Source organism: Euphorbia lathyris, chromosome 3 (genome assembly GCF_963576675.1).
Source record: "Euphorbia lathyris chromosome 3, ddEupLath1.1, whole genome shotgun sequence".
Taxonomy (NCBI): domain Eukaryota; kingdom Viridiplantae; phylum Streptophyta; class Magnoliopsida; order Malpighiales; family Euphorbiaceae; genus Euphorbia; species Euphorbia lathyris.
This window is the reverse complement of record NC_088912.1, coordinates 103,497,963-103,519,213: the sequence shown is the minus strand read 5'-3', so window position 1 is coordinate 103,519,213 and position 21,251 is coordinate 103,497,963. Positions and strand designations below refer to the sequence as shown.

Sequence of the window (21,251 nt, the reverse complement as noted above, 5' to 3'; positions counted from 1 at the left end):
AGTTTTATTCATTCTTTCATTGTTTATAAATGGCCAAAATCTCTGCTTCTTCGTATGAATCGGTTTATAAGGAATTTCATCTGGACTGGAAATTTAAACAACAGAAAGCTGGTTACGGTCTCTTGGGCTAATTGCTGTCGCCCGGTGAAAGAGGGCGGGCTTGGTATACGGGACCTTCGAATGCTAAACCCGGCCCTACTGGGTAAATGGCGTGGGGTGTTCTTCAGGGGGAGGATCATTGCTTTAAGTTGCTTAGATCTCGGTTTATCTCAGCAGCGGGATTGCAAAGAGATTACATTTCGAACTCATCCGTTTGGGGTTCAATTAGGCATGTCTTTGGAGTTCTGAAGAGGAATTGCTTTTGGTGGATTGGTAGAACTTCGGATTTGAATTTCTGGAATGGAGACTGGATTTCCCCTTCTATTAATGATCAACTTGATATCCCTCTCAAGCAAAGGCACAAATCGAGGGATTTGGTGAACGCTTTTTTGATCAATGATCGATGGGAGGGGCTTTCGGAACTACCAGCTGACGTTGAGCTGTAGGTTAAGGGCACTAAGAGAAGTTTGGAGGATAGGGATGTCTGTGCCTGGCAACCAGCTGCTTCTGGCAAATTCACTCATAAACTATTCTATGAATGGCTCAGGGAAGACCTTATCAGGAGGGATTGCAACTTCATATGGAAACCGTATATTGCGCCCTCTCACTCGTTCACTTCTTGGCGGGAGCTTTTACAGGGCCTACCGACTCATGATAGATTAATCAGAAGGGGGTGTCAAATTGTCTCGCGCTGTTGCCTGTGTGAGGAATCTTCTGAATCAGCTAATCATTTGCTGATATCCTGCAGTTATGCGCATCAGTTCTGGCGAGGAATTGGTAGTTTATTCGGGCGTTCGGTGTACACGGATGAGTCCGCGGTTGAGTTAGTTCGGGAGGCGTCCCGCCAAAATTTTAGTCCTCAGGTCGCTGCGTTATGGTGCTCTGCGATTGTCCATGGCTTCTGGGTCATTTGGTTCACATGGAATCAAGTTCTTTTCGAGGAAGAGAAACCTAACATCACAATTATGTTCAGAAGGCTCTGGGGGCTGGTTCGGGAATCTGGCGGAATTGCATCGGGTACCATGTGGAACTCGGTGGTGGAGTGCGGCATTTTACACGAGCTGGGCTTGCAAATCAAGCGGAACCGTGCACCGAGGATCATCCCGGTTTGTTGGCAGGGACCGCCGACTGGTTGGTGGAAGGTGAACACGGACGCCTCCGTTGCTGGTTCGCCGACGGCTGGTTGCGGAGGTATTTTCAGGCAGGAGAATGGAGTTTTTGTGGGAGCTTTCGCCTTCGGGTTAGACTGTCAGTTCGCATATATTGCGGAGCTGCGAGCAGCTATGACCGCAATCAATCTAGCCTCATCAAAGGGCTGGAATAAATTGTGGGTTGAGAGTGACTCTACACATGTTGTTCACATTCTGAGGTCTAAATCACTTTCGGTGCCGTGGGTGATCAAGCAAGATTGGCTCAAATGTTTAAACAACATGGAATCAATGACGGTGGTTGCCTCGCATATATTTCGGGAGGGGAATCAGGTAGCGGACACCCTCGCTAACTACGGACGGTTGTCAGAGCATTTTGAATGGTGGGATGTCTTGCCCCGGTTTTGCTCATCGGGTTTTCTTAGCAATTTGGGAGGCCGTACTAGCTATCGGTTTCGTTAATTCTTTTGTTTTCGTTCACATTCTTGTATTCTTTTCTTCTTTGTTTTTTCGGGCTTCGGTTTTGGAGCTGCGGGCAGGGGTGCCAACCTAGTTGGGATGCTTGCACAAAGCTCTTCCGAAGTTTCCTCCTTTTAATAAAAAAAGTTGATACATTGAATTTTCTATCAGTTTTAGTCTCATAGTAGTTAACAAGATGATTGGTTGTGTATACTAAACTCGACTTAATCGTATAATTTATTTCATTAGTTTTATATATGTATTTTTTATAGAGTGAAATATAATTTTTACAATTTTTTAATAATCAAATTAGACATGTAAAAAAATAATTTTCAAATATATATAAAATGAGTTCCAATTTTTTTTTTATCGTATAACTAAAGTTTCTATTAATTAAGGATTTAAATCTATGATTATAATTTGAGGGCATTACTAAATTATATCAATGTTTTGTATTTATGATATGTTGACATATTTTGTATTTATGGTAGATCACCATAATTATAGACTTGAATACGTAATTGTAGGCTTGAATACGTAATTGTAGGCTTGATTTTAGTTATTCTTAACTAGCAAATCCTGTATATATTTCAGGCAAACTAATAGAATCGTCAGGAAATTAATCTCTTTCACGATATATGAACAATATGATATCATCTTTTTCTTTTCAATCCTAATGGCAGATGTCCCCCTTCCACTGCCATGATTGGCCCAACGACCCCTTCCTCTTCCTCTTTTGCTCACCCCGCTCTTATTGTCTCCAAAATTAGTGCCTTTATCAATGTTACTCTTGAGATTGAGAAATGCCATTACACTACCTTGGCTGAAATGTTTATAATTCATGCAAAGGCATATCAGAGTACTTGATTATCTCATCCAACCGACTGATGCTAAGGAGATGGTTGCCGCTTCCACCGTCAAGGATCATGATCCCGCACTCTGGTTATAGATTATCGGTTCGGTTACTGGAAAGTTTTATCGTTGTTACCGGTAACCGAACAAACATAATATATAAATATAAAAAATATTTAATCTTTACATTACATATATAAATAAGGGAAAAGTATAAAAATAAACTTTGTGATTATATCTGTTTTCGATCGGCACCATTGTGGCTTAAAAATTTACAAACTGGTACCTTGAGGTTCCGTTAGCAAACATATGCCAAATTGACTAATGGTGTTAAAAAAAAGTCAAAAGTCAAAGGGAAAAGAGTTAATTTTATCTTTATATTTATTTATTTTATAAATTAACCAACCTTATTATCTAATTATCACAAACAAACCCCAAAAATAAAAAATGAAAATCAATTACACTATCTTTTCCGTCCAATATCAAATTCTCAATTTTCCTTTTGACATTTGCAGGGTCAAAAGGCATCTTCAACCTCCTACTTAAATGACATTTCCGATTAAGATGGTCTCTGATAGCCAAGAGGCCATAGATGCAATAGAGAGAGGAAGGGACAGAACATATGTGGATACCATCATCCAGAAAATTAGAGAATGACAATTTTAATATTTATTGGCATTAGTCAACCGGGAATTTGTCCTCCGCGTATTTCTCTTTCTTTGGTCGATAGAGAAATAGAAGGTGCCCAATCTAATGCCCTAGTCTATGTGGTAAATGCATTTAGGCAAGCAAGAAAGTGTAAACAGAACAAGCTTTCAAGACAAGTAAGTACGGCTTTGCGCTACATCTGCTCCTCCAGTCTCCTCTTCGCCCTTGTGATCCCTGTTAGTTCACTATATGGCTTACAGGAAGTCGTACTAGAGAGATTCTAATTATAATCGCTTATAACCGCCAGGGCACTCCACTAGAAAAATTACCTAAAGTAAAGGACCGGAAACTCAAGACTAAATAGGTGCACTTTAAAAAAATAGTTAAGCGTTGTGGTGCAGTCTAGTGAAGATAGCTAATGGATTCCTTTCCCATGCCCCATACGGTGATGTGTCAACGGAGGAAATCTGCTTAAAGAAAAGCTTGTAGTTTGGGGGCTGGGGAAAAGCCAAACAGAAAGAAAAGGTACGAACAGAAGAGTCCCTTATTAAACAAATTAAATCACACCTCACTTCGACTGTAGAATTCAGTGTTTCTACTCCTATTATATGGACAACATATTCATTTTCTTGTGTCAGGACGATCAAATGCCCACTCTAGAAATTTGTCAACACCTTCTATATATTCCTTGTTTGCTCTATTCTTAATTTTCATCCATTCTTTGTCGAGTGTCATTCCTAATGTAAATTAGAAATCAATCACTACAAGAAAATTGCTATTTGGCAACAAGTTTTGGCAACAACAGAATAAGTTGTTGCTAAAAATGAACTTTAGCAACGATAGTCCTCGTGTTGTTACCAAAGGTTGTTGCTGTATATTTCTTATATTTATGGAAAAATGTAACAGCTTTGGCAACAATAGCTTCGTTGCTATAAATGGAAGTCTTTATAGTAACGACTATATGTTGTTGGTGTAAATGAAAATATTTACAGCAACGACAATATATCGTTGTTGTAAATGAAAAATTTACAGTAACAAGTGCATGTCGTTGCTGTAAATGAAAGAATTTACAGCAACGACAGTATTTGGTTGCTGAAAATGAAAGATTTACAGCAACGACTATACGTTGTTGCGTAAAAATTAAATATTTCGGCAACACAAAAGGTTGTTGCGGAAGAAAAGTATTAAACTAACTAATTAACAATAAATAAATTTATATTGTTTTTATAATATAAAATAAATTAAATATTTAAAATAATATAAGTAGAAATTAAATTACAAAATATATAATATACTATTTTTTTTATTTATATGATATAAATATTTAAAATATACTTTATATGTAAATACATATTATTTTTATAGTATAAATGAAATTAAATTAAATATTTAAAATATATGTAACATTTTATTTTTATTATATTTCAGGAAATCTTATAGATAACTATTTTTTATTTAATTTTTAATACTAGTAAATTTTAAATATAAATGGATTAGGTTTACAAAATAATAAAATACATAACTGATATTAAATTTCAAGATAAATAAGTATATTATAAATAGTAACAACATTAAGTTAAAAAAAGTTATAATTTTTTTTTTGGTAAGAAGGGAAGAAAAAAAAACAAACAAACAAAAACCTAACCCGGGATCAGTCTAGGAAGACTGACCCCAATCCTATCCTCAAGAAGAGAAGGTAACAGAAAAGAAGGAGGAACGGAAAGGGTAGAAACACCTAACATCCCCCCATGCCCAGCAGCTGCCAAGCGATCCGCCACGCGGTTTTGCTCCCTATAAATATGGGAGAAGGTAAGAGAATCGAAGGTAGGACGAAGCCTCAAGATGGCTTTAATGAGATTCTGACTCTTAAGACAAACAGCCTGTCTATCCGAAATCCTGTTGATAGCCTCCAAATTGTCAGACTCCACCGAAAGTCTTTTAACACCCATGCGAATGGCGAGTTTAATGCCAGACAAGATCCCCCAGAGCTCTGCAGTAAAGGAGGAGCCCGTACCTAAGTTATGGGTAAACCCAGCCAGCCAGGCGCCACCAGCATCCCGAAGAACTCCACCAGCAGCAATTTTTTTTTTTTTTTTTTTTTTTTTAAAAAAGTTATAATTCGTATGTAAGCTATTGAATTATTTATTCTGTTCTTAAAAAAAATATATTTTGTTAATGAAATATACACCATTGATCTATCCTATCATCTAACGGTTGTGAATAAAAACCTAGTTCAATATCACTTATGGCACTCTCTCTCACATCTCACTTTCACTCCGCCTCTCTATCTCTCTAAGCAGATCGATATCGATCCTTTTTGCTCCATCTCACTGTCAACGGCGACCTGTACTCCCTCAATGGCGGTGACTATCTCTTTGCTCCAACCGTCAAATTCTCTTACCGTCTCCTCTAACTCTCCAGCGCCGGCGATGGGTTCTGTTTCTGAAGTTCCTTCTCCGTAAATAAAAAATGTCAGCACAGAAACAAGTTGAGGAGAAACGATGTCTAGCTTTAATAAAGGTGAAAATAAAGAGAAAAAAGAAGATAATAAAGGAGATGGTGACTCCATTTTTAGTGTACAAAGCTTACTTTGGCATAATGGGTGTGTGTTTATGGTGCCTGGTTTAGTTGTGCTTCAAATGAGGTACTAAAATCAAACGAAACCCAGTTCATAATTTCATTAGAACTTTACAAATTCTGCTCTTATAAACTTCTAATTTTGAATATTTACATGTTGCTCAGGTTCTATTGACTCTTCGGTACTCTTTCTCTCAAATTGGAATTCTTTCAGGCATAATTTTCCAAGTGCTCAAAGGTAAAATATATATAGGTTAGACTGTTTCACAATAGAGAGAGGCTTAAACGAGAGGCTTTAATCGACGGAACATTCAATTTATTTGCTTTTATATATGTGATCTCCTGATTTACATTAGTTATTCAGACTTCAGTATTAATATGATTGTTTTTTGTTTTTATTTTTTTGATTGAAATGTTAATTAAGATAGTCAGAAACATACATTGTATTCGCTGATGCCATGTCCTATATTCTCTACTTCACTTTAAATGCCCAAGTTGGAGAAACTTTGCTTATGTTTCAATCAGCATACTTAATTTAATAGCCTCATTTCAGGCATGCTAAGACTAAACCAACTTGTTTCTTTATATCTTGTGTAAACTTCGCACAATGTCAACTTTTTAGGATCCTTTGTAGATAAAATCAGATGAACGTGCCATCAGATTAGTATTTCTGATACTTTTTCCTTTGAATCGTCACAAACATCATTACAAAACATGAAGCACTTAGCAATATTGTTCTTCTTCCACCTTTGAATTTTTCTAAATAGCTTAATACATAGTTTCCATGTTTCCTCTCTTACATTATATTCTATTTCAGAGTGGTGTTACAGGAGACATTGTATGGTGTTATCCTCACTCAGACTTAGGTGCAAAGCCTTAACTCCAGAAAGGTCTGATGGGATATCTCATAGTATTACATGCTTTGATTTGGTTAGTTCTTCTAAATTATAATTTAAAACAAGATCTCTGGATTTTCTTTTCAACTATGGATGTGAATGCCAAAGAAACATATAAGAATATTGTATGTAAAATCTTCTGCTGGCAAATTTTAGGATCCTTTAGGTGCAATGAGGTAGCTTATAGTTTAGTTGCTTGAATAGTTTAATGGATTTTATGTGCAATATTTTTTGCTTCCAAATTGAGACTTGTTAGTTTGTAAGTTTTTGAGCAAATTAATAATTATATTTTCTGCTTTCCAGCCGTAGCCAGAAGACTCGACAATACTCTCATCTACCAATCTAAAGGTGTCCTGGTGTGTACCACCCTTCCACAATTCTCTCTGTCTTGTTGTATTGTATGTGTGTCTATGGATGTTTTTTTTTGTTCAATAAGTATATCATAAGAAATTTAGAGATTTGATGGTAAAATTTCAAAATTGCACTATTCATTGAAGAGTCTTCTATTTTGATAAGATATGACAAATCTATTAACAAGTCTAAACTCATTGCTCTCAAAAGCTACACATCTCAGTACAATCTAAAACTCTTTGACATCCTGCATCAATTTTGTATTTGAATTTCAACTTTGCATAATATATGCCAACAGTTCATAATACTTTTAAATAGCTTGAGTGATTTATTAGTTCTTGTTGAGCATTGCTTACATATGGTTTTTGGAGAAGTATCAATTTAGGCTATGGTTTTTGGGGAAGTATCAATTTAGGGCTCCACGTATAAAATAACACCAATATAGACTTAACTTGTAAAAATGGTACCAATTTAAGCCTCAATAACGGAACGAGAAACGTCATTGATATTACTCCATTAAGTTCTGTCAATTGTACGTGGAGGGAGAAATCAGAACTTAACAGAGTAATAGGAATAAAATGTCCAATCCGTTCTCGAGGCCTAAATTGATAGGTTTTTTAAATGTTTAGCCTATATTGGTGCTATTTTGTAGGTAGAGCCTAAATTGATACTTCCCCAAAAACCATAGGCCTATTTTAGTACCGCATCCCAAACTAAAATAAAAATATACTGTATTTTATAATGATGTCTGAAATTAACCAAACTTGCCAACATTAGGGGTACAATTGCTATTGGTTGCGAATGTTAGAGGTAAAATTGCTTCTGGCTATAAACATAGTATTTTTGCACTTTATAAGAATTAACTTATTTTTCAACAAATAATATTAAGGCAAAAGTTAACAAACCTTGTCTTGGACATATAATTAGTGTAACTTCATGAATATATCATTGTAGTCTCTTCAAAAATTCCTTATTTTATGAGAAACCAGCATGCTAATTTATACAGATTAGCATTACTTACAATATGCATAAGTTGTTTAACTTTGTCAAATGCTAGTTCATGATCACTTCTTGAAAGATATAGGTTATTGTTTATTTTTTTAATCACTTCTTGAAAGTTATAAGGTTAATATGTGTATATATGTTAGCCATATTCATTTTATTTTACCATGGTTGTCATTCTTCTATTTGCTTATCCTCTTTTCTTTTTCTTATTTAGGAGGGAGTTTCATGATGATGCATTGAATGAAAGTGAAGTATAAAGATGAATCCATGCTTCAGAGAATAGACTATCTTTTTTAGAGTTAAATACGTTTTTGTGAAGTTCATACTCAAGGTTTTTGCTAGCTTTGAAAGTTTTTAGACTATATGATGATTAGTTTTGATGTAATTAGATATGATGCCTTTTATAAAGAAGAATATATGTTGATTTGGTAATTAATTATGGATATTATTAGCTTTTTATTTATGATAATTAATTATTTCATTTTAGTGTTGTCTTGTCTTGTGGTGTGTGTGTGTATATATATATAATAAAAAAAAAGAAATATTATATAGGTGTTAAGTTTTATTTTGCAACAACAATTTACTTTTCGAACATCATAATATATAGCAACGACAAAATTTGTTACAACACATTAAACTATATAGCAACAACAAAAGATTGTTGTTAAACATTAAAGTATATGGCAACAACATATGTTGTTGCGAAACAACATAATATATGGCACACCAATGCCTGTTGCAAAACTTTATATTTATGGCAATGATAACCATTGTTGCTAATGTAAACATATATATAGCAACGTCATGCGTTGTTGTAAAAGACAAAGTCCATCTCTCCGCATATGTTACGGTTTTGGCAACGTCAAACTTTTCGCAACAAGGATGTTGTTGCCTAAAAAACATCTTTGGCAACGATAGGTAAGTCGTTGCAGGTACCTTTAGTAACGGAACATATTATAACAAGCAAAAATCGTTGCCGAAAATGAAAAGTCGTTGCGAAAAATATTTTTGGCAACGACTTGCTGCGTTGTCAAAAATCAAATTTCTTGTAGTGAATACAATAATATGATTTAAATATAACAAATATTCTTCAAGAAACAATATAGCAAATATTAAAATATTTGATCTATTCTTAAAAACATGACATATGAGATTAATGTTAAGTATAATACGAATTACCATCGGCAAATACAAAGTAAAACACAAAAATTGTTTAATAACTAAGATGCATTTCTAATTATTTTTCTATTTAGAACATGTTAGTCACTCATAATACATGTCAGTCAATTCTCCCGCTTTGAAATACTTTTTAGGACGAGTGAGGAATTTGTTAACCATTCCACTATTTGGGAATTGTGATTTCAATTTATGGTATACATTTTGGTTCATTTAGATGAATGGGTTAATGTGATACAACTAACTATAGCAAAACTAGGCAATTAGAATTCATTTGGAAAAATTTAGCAACATTGTACAACTGTTAAATTAATGACACTTCAGCTAATTAAATTTAATTATCAAATTGTTCAATATATAAGATAATTGAAGTCTGACTGGTCAGCATTAAAAAATTTAATGGAAAAGTTTAGTAGCATTAATCGATCAACATTGATTCTTTCATTCTTAGCCGCATTGTAACTTTTCCATTCAGTTTGGCAACACTAATTGATCAACATTGACTGTTTTCATTTTTAATGGAAAATTTTAGCAGCATTAATTGATCAATATTGAGGGCGAGCCTTGGCGCAACGGTAAACGTTGTTGTCGTGTGATCAAGAGGTCACGGGTTCGAGTCTTAGGAGCGGCCTCTTGTCAAATAAATTGGCAGGGGAAGGCTTGCCCCCAGTACACCCTTGTGGTGGGACCCCTCCCCGCAAGGAGCGGCCCTAAGGGATGGCGATGGGGACAGGAATGAACCGAATCCCACATCGGAAATGGAGAGGGAGTGATTGGGGCTTATTAGTGAGATGAGAATCCAATACATGCAGACGCGTTTTAAAACCGTGAGGCCCAATGTGTTGGAATTGGGCCAGGGCGGACAATATCTACATTGTATATGGAACACTTTGAGATTTATGTTTTGAAGATGTTTTTCTAATTAAGGTAGGTTTTCCGAGTCAGGTTATTGGCAAGTGGAGTATAAGGCATTTTTGTGGGATTAAAACATGATGAGGTTTAGACCAATTATTTTCAATCAACTTTTTCAATAGTGCTTCAAATGGAGGTGGCTGCTGCTGGCTTTTCAAATATTGTTTTAGCCTTCATACACTACTGTCACATTTTAACACCTGATGTTGTAAGAATTTGTATCCTGCTACTCCTTTTAATTTGATTCCTGTTGCTCCTTTTAATATTCTAGCATGGAAAGGCCTGTATATTACAGATGAAATACCTATCACATGTTTTGGTGAATCTTTTATTATTTTTTCCTATTGCTTATCCTTTAGTTTATGGAATTATTCTTTATGGTTTTGACATTTTGAGTTTTAAACGTGAGTCATTTTGAGTGCCTTTTTTTTAACATTTTTTTTTTGGTAGAAAAAGAAAAGAAAAACGAACAACAACAAACTACCCAGGAATTAGCCTAGGGAAGCTAACCCCAATCCTATCTTCTAAGAGAAGAGGAGAGATGAAACTAGGGGAAACAGGAATGGTAGTAACGCCTAACGTCCCTTCATGGCCCGCAATCTTACCGTTAAGACGGCAGGAACCATCAGTATTCAGCTTCACAACCCCCTCTCTTGGCATGCTCCATCCCACGAGATGGACATCACAACACTGAAATCGATAATAGAGAAAAGTTTTTTCGAGAAGAAATCAGCTAAGTTTGTCATAAAAACAGTTTTATCTCCAACACACCCCCACACGCAAATGCCCCTTGGGCTTGCAGCGTGCACAACACAGGCCCATCCCGCCATGTGTTTTTAATTCCACACAATAATGAGGTTGTCGGGACTCGAACCCTCGACCGTTTGGTCCTAGAGGCTCTAATACCATGTCATAGAACCACTTTAGCTAAAAGCTCGAGCTGATAGTTAAGGCCCAATCATATATCTTATATTAATCTCCAACAATAAGTACCTATTTTCTCTTTCTTTCAACACTATCCACCTTGTAAAATCACCAATTTTTTTAAGAATTATGTTAGCCTGTTCTTTCTTTTCTTTTATTGAAAAAAATAAAATTCAGTTTAATTCACTTCACTTTTTTGCTAATGGTTCTGTTTGATTTCATATTGAAGAACTGTTGGAACCTTAAGACATTTTCACACTTCATAGACACAAGTCACACTAACCATGCTAAACTTAATGTTGACTCTATTTATGCTAACCCACTGACTATATAACATTAAGTTTCATCAAAAGCCTTGTGATCTGATTAATTATCACTTAATTAATTTCAGGGCTAATTACAAATCTAACCCAATTAGAAGGGTCCATTAACATATCTAACCCACTTTGCTTCAATTTCACTAAATTAGACACTTTCATCCACTTTAGACAAAAATGCCCTTATTTCAATTCATCTTCTTCCTTAATCTCTTAACGTCTTTTTATCATTCCAAACCGATGAAAAGATGGTGGTTTATAGAGAGAATAGATTATGTTTCGTTCAACCTTTGAAGAATTAGTGTCTGCAGAAGAGGATTGGGATGGAAAGTTCAAAAAAATGAGAAATAAAAAAAAATCTAACAATTAACTGCTGTGATGTCGCATTTCTGACGAATTCGTCACAAATGCAACAAGAGCTGTCGCATTTGCAGCAGCAGCTGTCGCATTTGCGACGAAATGCGATAGCTGCTGTCGCATTTGCGACGAAATACGACAGCTGTTGTCGCATTTATGACGAAATGCGACAAATTCGTCACAAATGCGACAGCAATGGAGAAAATTGGAGAAAATTGAAACGATACTGATAAAGAAAGAGGCAAGACCAGCGAGAAAAGCAGACGTATAAGCTAAAAACATACCATTTCTATGGGAAAGTAAATGTAATACTTCAATAATCTCAAAATCGCCAACTATTAGTATCAGAAATTGAAAAAGATGAACGGGAGAAGAAGTTGAAACAAGATGAAGAAGAAGAAAAAGAAGAAGAAGCGGAAGCGGAAGAAGAAGAAGAAGAAGAAGAAGAAGAAGACGAAGACGAAGAAGAAGAAGAAGAAGAAGAAGAAGAAACGGGAGCAGATAGGTCGATCAAAAGAACTAAGGGTAATTTTGTCCAAAGTTGATGAAAGTGTCTAATTTGGTGAGATGGAAGTAAAGTGAGTTAGATATGTAAATGGACCCTTCTAATTGGGCTAGATTTGTAATTAGCCCTTAATTTCATTAACTAATTAGGAGTATAACTAATTATCAGTCTTAATTAATTGGTATAGGAAAAACCTTGAATTGACAACAATGATATTAAGTCAATTGTCAATCCATCTCTTATTTTAAAGAGATGGAACATGTCGTTTTAACTGTATGTTTATATTGCAGGTTGTGATATTCACAGGAGCTGTTGTGAAACAAAACAGTGCATAGAAATTCGGCAAATTGCAGGGTTGCAAAGATCATATTTAAAGGAGATGTTGGATGCTCAAGCATATATCTCAACTTAAACTTTACAAGGAGATTTCTCTAGGTTTATGCCTAATCAACCCAGAAAATTAAAAAAAAAGTTTCCAAATTAATAGTATAAAAAGAACATATATAGGATACGGGAATGTTTTCCAAGTTATTTGAGGGTTTTTTTTATAATTGGGGATTTTGTTGTTTTAATAGGGTCCAATTGATTTTGGATTAATAGTCTACTCGAAGAAACAGCCAAACCAAACAACCAACCTAATTCTCAACTAACCCAACCTCGTATTATGCCTAAAAGCTTCAAGTTAAATCCTCAATTGATAAAAGTGTATTCATCTTTAATTAAGAGACTTATACCTGAGAGGGGCATTCTGTCCCTATCTTTTAGCGTGATTTACGGTTTAGTTTTAGATGAAATAAATAAGTTTAATTACAAAAATAGAGTGTTTTAAATAAAATAACGAAATAAAAATAAATTCCATACTTACGGTTAATTTTCCCTATTTTTGAGTTAATTAGAAATAAAAACGTCAAGCTAACTCGGCTCTTGAGAATTGTGTTTCAGGTACGAGCAATGAGTGAAAATCTACCAAAATACGCGGGGCGTATCAATTCTCACGCGGGGCGTGGAACATTTAGTCAGAAATAATTGTCCTATCCACAGGTACCACGTGGGATCTACTCAGCAATACACGAGGCGTATCAACCACACGCGGGGCGTGAAAACATGTGTCAAAAATGATAAGCCTAATCCTGAAAGTCAGACTGCATGGTCTTCCTGAGTCAACTACCCTACGCGGGACGTACCACCTTACACGCGAGGCGTGTAAGGAAGTTCTTCAATGCAAAAAAGATCAGAGACTCATTTACGCGGGGCGTGCTTCGACTACGCAAGGCGTAAAAGGGCCAAATCAAGCAATAAAATCTCAGAAACTCAAACACGCGAGGCGCATCCCAGTCCACGCGAGGCGTGATTGAGACAACAAGATCTGGATTTGGTCCACATGTAGGAGATTTCTGACGGAATGAGCAATTACGCGGGGCGTACTCCACCATACGCGAGGCGTATCATGGGAAATCTGCACAAAATCATGTTCCTCCATGCTTGTATCTTATGAAATTACAACTTTGCCCTAGCTTGATGTGTATAAATAGGGGCTGAACCTTAAGTTTTGGGACACTTTTTACCTGAGAAACACCTTTGATATAGCATTGTTATTATAGTTTAAGTTCTTGTTATTTTGTTGGAGATTGTAGTTTACATAACAAGTCTCTTCCATCTTGAGAGCTTGTTCGTTGATCCCGGCATTCCATCGAAGTTCCATTCCATCTCCGTTCACCAAGCTCGAAAGCTCCACCTCCAAGTCCTAAGAGACGGCCTTGAGTCCGGTTAGCTAGTTCCGAGGGTGGATTCTTCCCTTTTTACTTGCTAACTAGCTTGCACTCTTCCTATGTACTAGGCTTGGTTGTAATTCACATTTACATTCTCCATATTTATAATTTATGATTCATAATCTCTTTCTCTATATTTTTGTTAATGTTTGCTACTTGTTTTGATATTTGTAATTGATTATTGTGTAGGAGAACGCGATTTCCGACGCCATTCGGGCTATCTTTAGGGATTCATATAGGTGTTGCCTTACCGGAAGTGACGCTCCGGAAACCGTAGGAATTGACAAACCACGGAACTTACGGGCCCTAATTTCTGGTCCCAAGCATTAGACACGCCTTGACTAGGAACCACGTAGTCTAAGTACTTCACGGATCGGTCACACTACACGTAGTCGTCATTGCAAGAGTAAAACGTTAACCGTTTATATATTGAGAGTCCTTATTTGTCATATTTATAACTTATCGCCATCCATATCATTTCGTAGAGTTTTGTTATATAAACTTGTCTCACCCGTAGTTAGGAGTAGTTTGTAGTTGTTCCCCGAATCAACTCAAAGTGTTCACCGCTTAGATAACGTATAAAACCGAGTCGTCTAATACTTGTAGTTATAAATCCCGTGGATTCGATACCCAGTCTTAACCGGATTATTACTTGATACGACGGGGTACACTTGCCCCTAAGTAGTGGCGTCTAGTAGAGTTAGAGCATTTATAAAGATCACATCCATAGTCGTAACGCACTTCTCGTAATATACATTTCGTCGTAGAAAAGCTCTACCCTAGCCCGTAAACTCCCATCAATACCCTCCAAACCTAACAACTACAATATCAAAATCCATACGCATTTATAATGGAAAAATAAGAAGAACATACAATGAAATTCAAGCCTAACATGCACTGTATAAATGACAGATATTCAATTCAAACCAAAGCCCAAAGAGGGAAAAAAGACATGCACACAATATATTGAGGAGTCAAAGAAAATATTGAAAAACGGAGGCAACCCCACTAACCTAGTTGAAGAACTTGAAAAAACAACAATGGAGAAGAAGACTTTAACCTGTGAAACCGAGAAACAGATGAATTCCTTATTACCCAAAAGCAATAGCAAGATAAAATTATGTAGAAAAGAGAGATATATAGATGGATATTTGTGAGAATCAATCCACGAACCAGATTTATTTGTGTCCAATTGCAGTCCAGGGTGAGAATCTGAATGAATTAGAAATCGTGAGCTAATAATAGTGAGAATCTAAAACAATCACAAAACGTAGATTATTATGAGAATCTAAATCAACTTAAATATAATTTGGAGCAACACTCTCCTAAAATCAAGGAACAATATCTGTAATTTCTCTCCATGTCCTGCACATCAATAACAAAGAAGATAAGGCAGTCAAATATTAGTTAGAATCATATTAACTCTAAACTTGTTAACATGATGTATGCTTAAAAAAGAAGGAAAAATTGGAGGGAAAAAAAACTTAACGAAAATCAATTAATAAAAATAGGTAGAACTTTAATAAAATTAAGCTTTTACTATTTAATAAAATTTAAGATGTACATAGAAAATAAATTTTGTTGGTGCAAGCTATGCTTACTTTGTTTTTGTATATGTAAAGATTAAATTATATTTTTTTATATTTGTATATTAAATTCGTTCGGTTACCGATCACACAGAAGTTTTTTCCAGTAACCGAATTGATAACCGATTACTAGAGTGCAGGATCAGCATCCTTGACGGCGGAAGTGGCAACCATCTCCTTGGCGTCAGTTAGTAGGATGAGATGATCAAGCACTTTTGATATTCCTTCACATGAATTATAAACATTTCAGTCGAGGTGGTGTAATGACCTTTCTCAATCTCAAGTGTAGATACCCATTTTTGTCCGAACCAATTTTTAAGTTTTTAATAAATTTCACTCAAAATTTGAACAATTCATGAATCATCCAAAATATATGGTATTATCTCGAAAATAATTTATTGGGGAAAAATTATGCTATCAAGGCTAATTTGTCATATTTCGGTAAAAATATCGAATTATATTCAAAATGCGACTTAATAGCATTAAGGTATAATTTTAACTTATTATAAATTTTACTCGAGATATGTTCCTCGTATTTTGAATAAAATTGAATTTGCTTGAATTCGAGATATAATTTATTAATCAAGGTTCAAATGTCAATCAATCGAATTAACATTTCAATATTTATTTATTTGTCGTAAACTATATTTAGAAATGCCTAGAGTCTGAATTGCGAATTATGATGTAACATCGTATATTAAAGTTAAAGTTAATATTGACTTTGGTTACGATTTATATTATAATTAAACGTTTACAATATAGTTGATTTCTAAATAACGAATTATGACAAATGAATTCAAGAATTGAAAAGTCAATAAATTAACGACAATTTAACGCATAAAAATAGAATTTTTGTTACAATATTATTATAATTATCTTTCTAATTATGTCAATTTTCCAATAATTTTGGCAGATCCGAAGATCCGCTCGTCAACGTCAAAGATATTCGCTCGTCAATTTTAATGGTAAAGACATAATAAAAATAAATACTTAACTATGTCTACTTTTTTTTAATGGTAAAGACATATTAAAAATGAATTCAAAAGTGTTATCAAAATAAAAATAAAGAGTCTATTTAAATTAATTAATAATGGTAACATGTTTTTATAATTATTGAAAAATAAAATAAAAATAAATAAAAACCTTTTTAAAAAAATGAGGTAGAAGGCAGTCAAACATAGGACCTCTCAAATAAAAGTAAGCATCCTTAACCATCTCATCTACCTTTAAACATTGAAATAATACTACACAGAGTCTCTATAATTCTTTCCAAAATATTACCAGACACCATTACTAAAAAAATTATTTTTCTCAATTCTCCGACCGCCTGCCGAGGCTCGAGCCCCCCTAAACCCCCCTTGGTTCTGCCCCTGGATGGATTTGTGAGAATCAGTCCACAAACCAGAATTATTTGTGCCGAATTGCAGTTCAGGGTGAGAATCTGAATGAATTAGAAATCGTGAGCTAATAATGGTGAGAATCTAAAACAATCAGAAAACGTAGATTATGATGAGAATCTAAATCAACTTAAATATAATTTGGAGCAACACTCTCCTAAAATCAAGGAGCAATATCTGTCATTTCTCTCCATGTCCTGCACGGCAAATTATTAGAAGCACCCAGTTCTGCATGTCAAATGGAGGACCTTTCATACATATTTTGACACATGTAATATGGACTCACGTATATTATAAGAGGCTCCACTATTTTAATTATTATGTGGGGTCACAATACACGTGTCCAAATGTGAAATGGAGGTCCTTCGGGTGACATGGAAGACCTGGTGCTTAATATAAGAACTCGTCCTGCACACCAATAACAAAGAAGATAAGGCAGTTAAATATTAGTTAGAGTCCTATTAACTATAAACTTGTTAACGTGATGTATGCTTAAAAAAAGGGAAAAATTAGAGGGAAACAAAAAAAAGACTTAGCGAAAACCAATTAATAAAAATAGGTAGAACTTTAATAAAATTAAGCTTTTATTATTTAATAAAATTTGTTGGTACAAGCTATGGTTATTTTGTTTTTTACAAAGTAAACTTTGTTTTTTTCACTATTGGATGATGAGATAGAAAATTAATCTAATGGTGAAAAAAAAAGCAAAGTCATCATCCAATAATGGTGATAACATTAGGATATTATCCGAGGGATCAAAGGAGATATTTACCCAAACGACCGCGTATTGAACCGGTCGAAGAAGGCCATGGCGTATCAAGCAACGACATCCGATGGGCGGATCACCGAGGCTCCGCCACACGAGATCCGTAGTCACACCTACGTTAGATTCGCCATTACCCTTCGATCCGCCACCTGAGCAGCTGAGCCGATTCCTCAATAAATGCAATTAATGAGCTATTAATGAGCTAACAGACATACTTAAAGGAAACCAGTAACCGCCATTAATGAAGCATTAATGGAGACTTTCTAGTTACTAAAGGTTACAACTTCATGACTATATATAGCTTGCATCTCAAGCTATCAAGGTACACATTCACACAATCCTTACAACCCTACTTTGTCAATTCAGTTTATCCCTCCATATTCTATACTGACTTTGGCATCGGAGCTTCCCCCCGTCGAACCCAACGACGCCCCCACAAGGACGGAAGCTAATCAGAAATTCTCCACTAGTCATCAATTGGTGCGGTGAGCGTGGATCCCTAACCAAATAAGGTTTCGTTCACATTATAAGACATGACGAGTGGAGGGTCTGATCCCTCCTCAGGGATTGAAACGCCCTTAGTAACACCATCAGCCAATCCTGTTAGGAATGCTGGTCGCATTGATCCCACCTCAGGGATTGAAGCTCCTACGGTACATGGTGAGGGGAGTATGTCACCTGATACATTTCTTGAAATATGTGCGGGATCCATAGGAAAAGAGTTGGGCCTTGAGATGGAAAGCCACTTAAGGTCGTACATGTTAATTCCCCCGCTTCGACGTACAGCACCAACTCCTACGGCATCCCAATGGAAAAATGTTGCTATAGAACCAAGCGCTCGTGATTCTTCATTCTTTCACTCTCAACCTACGGATTCCACAGTGGTTACTTCTGTCGCAGCCGGTAACCCACCACTCAATCGGCAACTATTTTCTGATGGAGCGGAAGGGAGTCGAAGGAATGATTGAACTTTCCCTGAGGGACCAATAAACCCTAGAGTGAATCTGGGCGGATCAGGTGCCCCTAGTCACCCACGGTCGAATCTCCCAGAAGGCGGATCGGAAGGACGAAGGCATAAAAAGCGGAAGAAGGGAAATGGCAGGCGATCAAAATCACCATCACCTCCAAGACATAGGTCATCCCAACGGGGTAGATCTCCCCCGCCCTCCGGTCGTAGAAGAAGTAAGAGACCAGTCGAGACACCTCATCCGGATAGGCCACAACCAACACCGAACCAAGGGGAGGCTAAACAGGCCCCTCCTGGTGGACTTGGAGGGGGAGGTGGGCGCTCGCCATCAGATCCATCATCCGGCTCAAGCTCTTCATCATCTCCGAGTAGATCCCCTAATAGGAGACGTCCCAGAGCGGATCAAGGCAATCTGGCAGATCTAGTTAGAGCTGACGTGCGCCGCCAGAATGAAGAGAATATCAGACATAACCCGTTCGCCAATCGTGATTCGCCCTTTACAGCGTGGATCAAAGCTGAGAAGATGGATAGGCACTTTAAAATTCCTAATATCCCCGTTTACATGGGCGCAGATAACCCCGAGGCCCATGCTAGAAAGTACCGAATGTTGCTTAGCCTTAATCGAGCCAGTGAAGCGGTATTATGCCGGATGTTTATCACCACACTAGGAGGACCTGCTTATGATTGGTTCCAATCTTTACCTCCCGGATCAATAGACAGCTGGGATCAGTTGAGTAGAGAGTTTTGTGCCAAATTCGTCGGATGTATCCCTCCAGTGGTCAAATCGCGGAAGCTTTTTGAATTGAAACAGAAAGTAAATGAACCCCTTCGAGAATATATTGACCATTTCAACAAATTGTGTATACGAATTGTTGATGTGGATGTCTCCATGGCGGTGGAAGCTCTAGTGAAAACCACCACATGCAAAAGCTTGCAAGAAGATCTAATCAGAAAAAAGCCCAGAGATATGGCAGAATTGATAGAAAGATGCAAGGATTTCATGGAGGTGGATGACATCCGCAGGGAATCAGTATCTCCGCCTAAGAAGGACAGAGGCGAATCTCGTAGATGGGATAAAGAGAAGGAAAAACATCCTGACTCGTCATCCAGAGGCAAGCGCAGAGGCTCTAAAAACAAATCGGCATACGTATCATTGTTTACACCATTAAACGCCTCCAAAAGCGAAGTGCTTATGTGGATAGAAAATAGCCAGCACAAGCGGAGCATTTCATACCCCAAACCAAAAGGGGGGGAGTACACCAACACAGGGAAAAATCCAAAAATTATTGCAAGTACCACAGGAAGAATGGCCATGATACTGACGCATGTTGGGAGTTGGCTAGGGAGATTGAAAGGCTTATAGAAAGGGGAAAGGTTGACAGGTTCGTCCAAAATGATAACAGGAAAGGAGATAATGATAAATCAAGGGATGCTCTGAAAAAGAAGGCAAAGGGGACCATCAATGTCATAGCAAGCAGACCAGGATATCAACATGTGCTGAAGAAGGCAAGGACCACCACTCTGGAAAGGGCATCACTCAATCACCCTTGTGCGGACGTAGGCCCGGAGGTTCCCCCTCATGCAGATGCTCTAGTCGTTACCATGATGGTAGAAGGATGGGAAATGAAAAGAGTAATGATTGATACTGGAAGTTCGTGCAATGTTATTACAAGAGGAGCATTCGCCAAACTTATGGTCGATCCTGTCCAAGTGGAAACCACTATTATAGACATCCTAGGAGTAACGGGGCACACAATCCAAACGAATGGACAGGTAATGTTAGATTGCGAGTTGGCAGATGAAGACCAAACCTGGAAGGGAGATCTGGAGTTCTCCATTATAGATGGTCAATTGGCCTATAATATCATCCTGGGTCGGCCTTTCATCTTCGAAGCAGCGGCTCTCATCTCCATCCGCCATCTCACCATTTACATCCCCACGGCCAAAGGAGGAGTAATGGTCAGAGGAAATCAAAAAGTTGCTCAGGAGACGTATTCGACATCCTTAATGATGCGCCCACAATCTAAAGATGAGGAAGAGGAGGAACTTGTCACAATGGCTCTGGGTGAAACAGAAATGTACCTTATGGCGGATGAAAAGCAGGTACGAATTGCTAAAGGGCTAGCAGGTGAGATTAAAGAGGCTATTACAAAGGTTCTCCATGAGTCAGAAGATGTCTTTGCTTGGAAGGATGAGATCCTCCCAGGAATTAATCCGGATGTGATCACTCATAGGCTCAATATTGCCGAGGACGCTATCCCAATAGCACAAAAGCGAAGGAATCACGATCCTGAAAGACAGAAAGTAATAGAAGAGGAGATTGCTAAGCTTTAGAAGGCGGACGCCGTCAAAGAAGTACTTTACACACGTCGTCGAAGAAGTACTTTACACACAATGGCTAGCGAATGTGGTGCTAGTCAAAAAGGCAGGCGGATCATACCGCATGTGTATTGACTTCATCGATCTCAACAAAGCTTGTCCCAAAGACAACTACCCTCTACCATGTATTGATATTTTAGTAGATGGGACTGCTGGACACG

General features: G+C 36.9%; 1 long non-coding RNA gene across 1 annotated transcript; it reads left to right on the top strand.

Annotated features, from left to right (window-relative positions):
• Positions 1 to 5,358: 5,358 nt before the first annotated feature.
• On the top strand, positions 5,359 to 8,471 carry LOC136221748 (uncharacterized). Its single transcript, XR_010685294.1, has 5 exons — positions 5,359 to 5,850; positions 5,949 to 6,021; positions 6,601 to 6,713; positions 6,983 to 7,035; positions 8,250 to 8,471. It is a non-coding gene; the product is annotated as an uncharacterized lncRNA (long non-coding RNA).
• Positions 8,472 to 21,251: the final 12,780 nt, after the last annotated feature.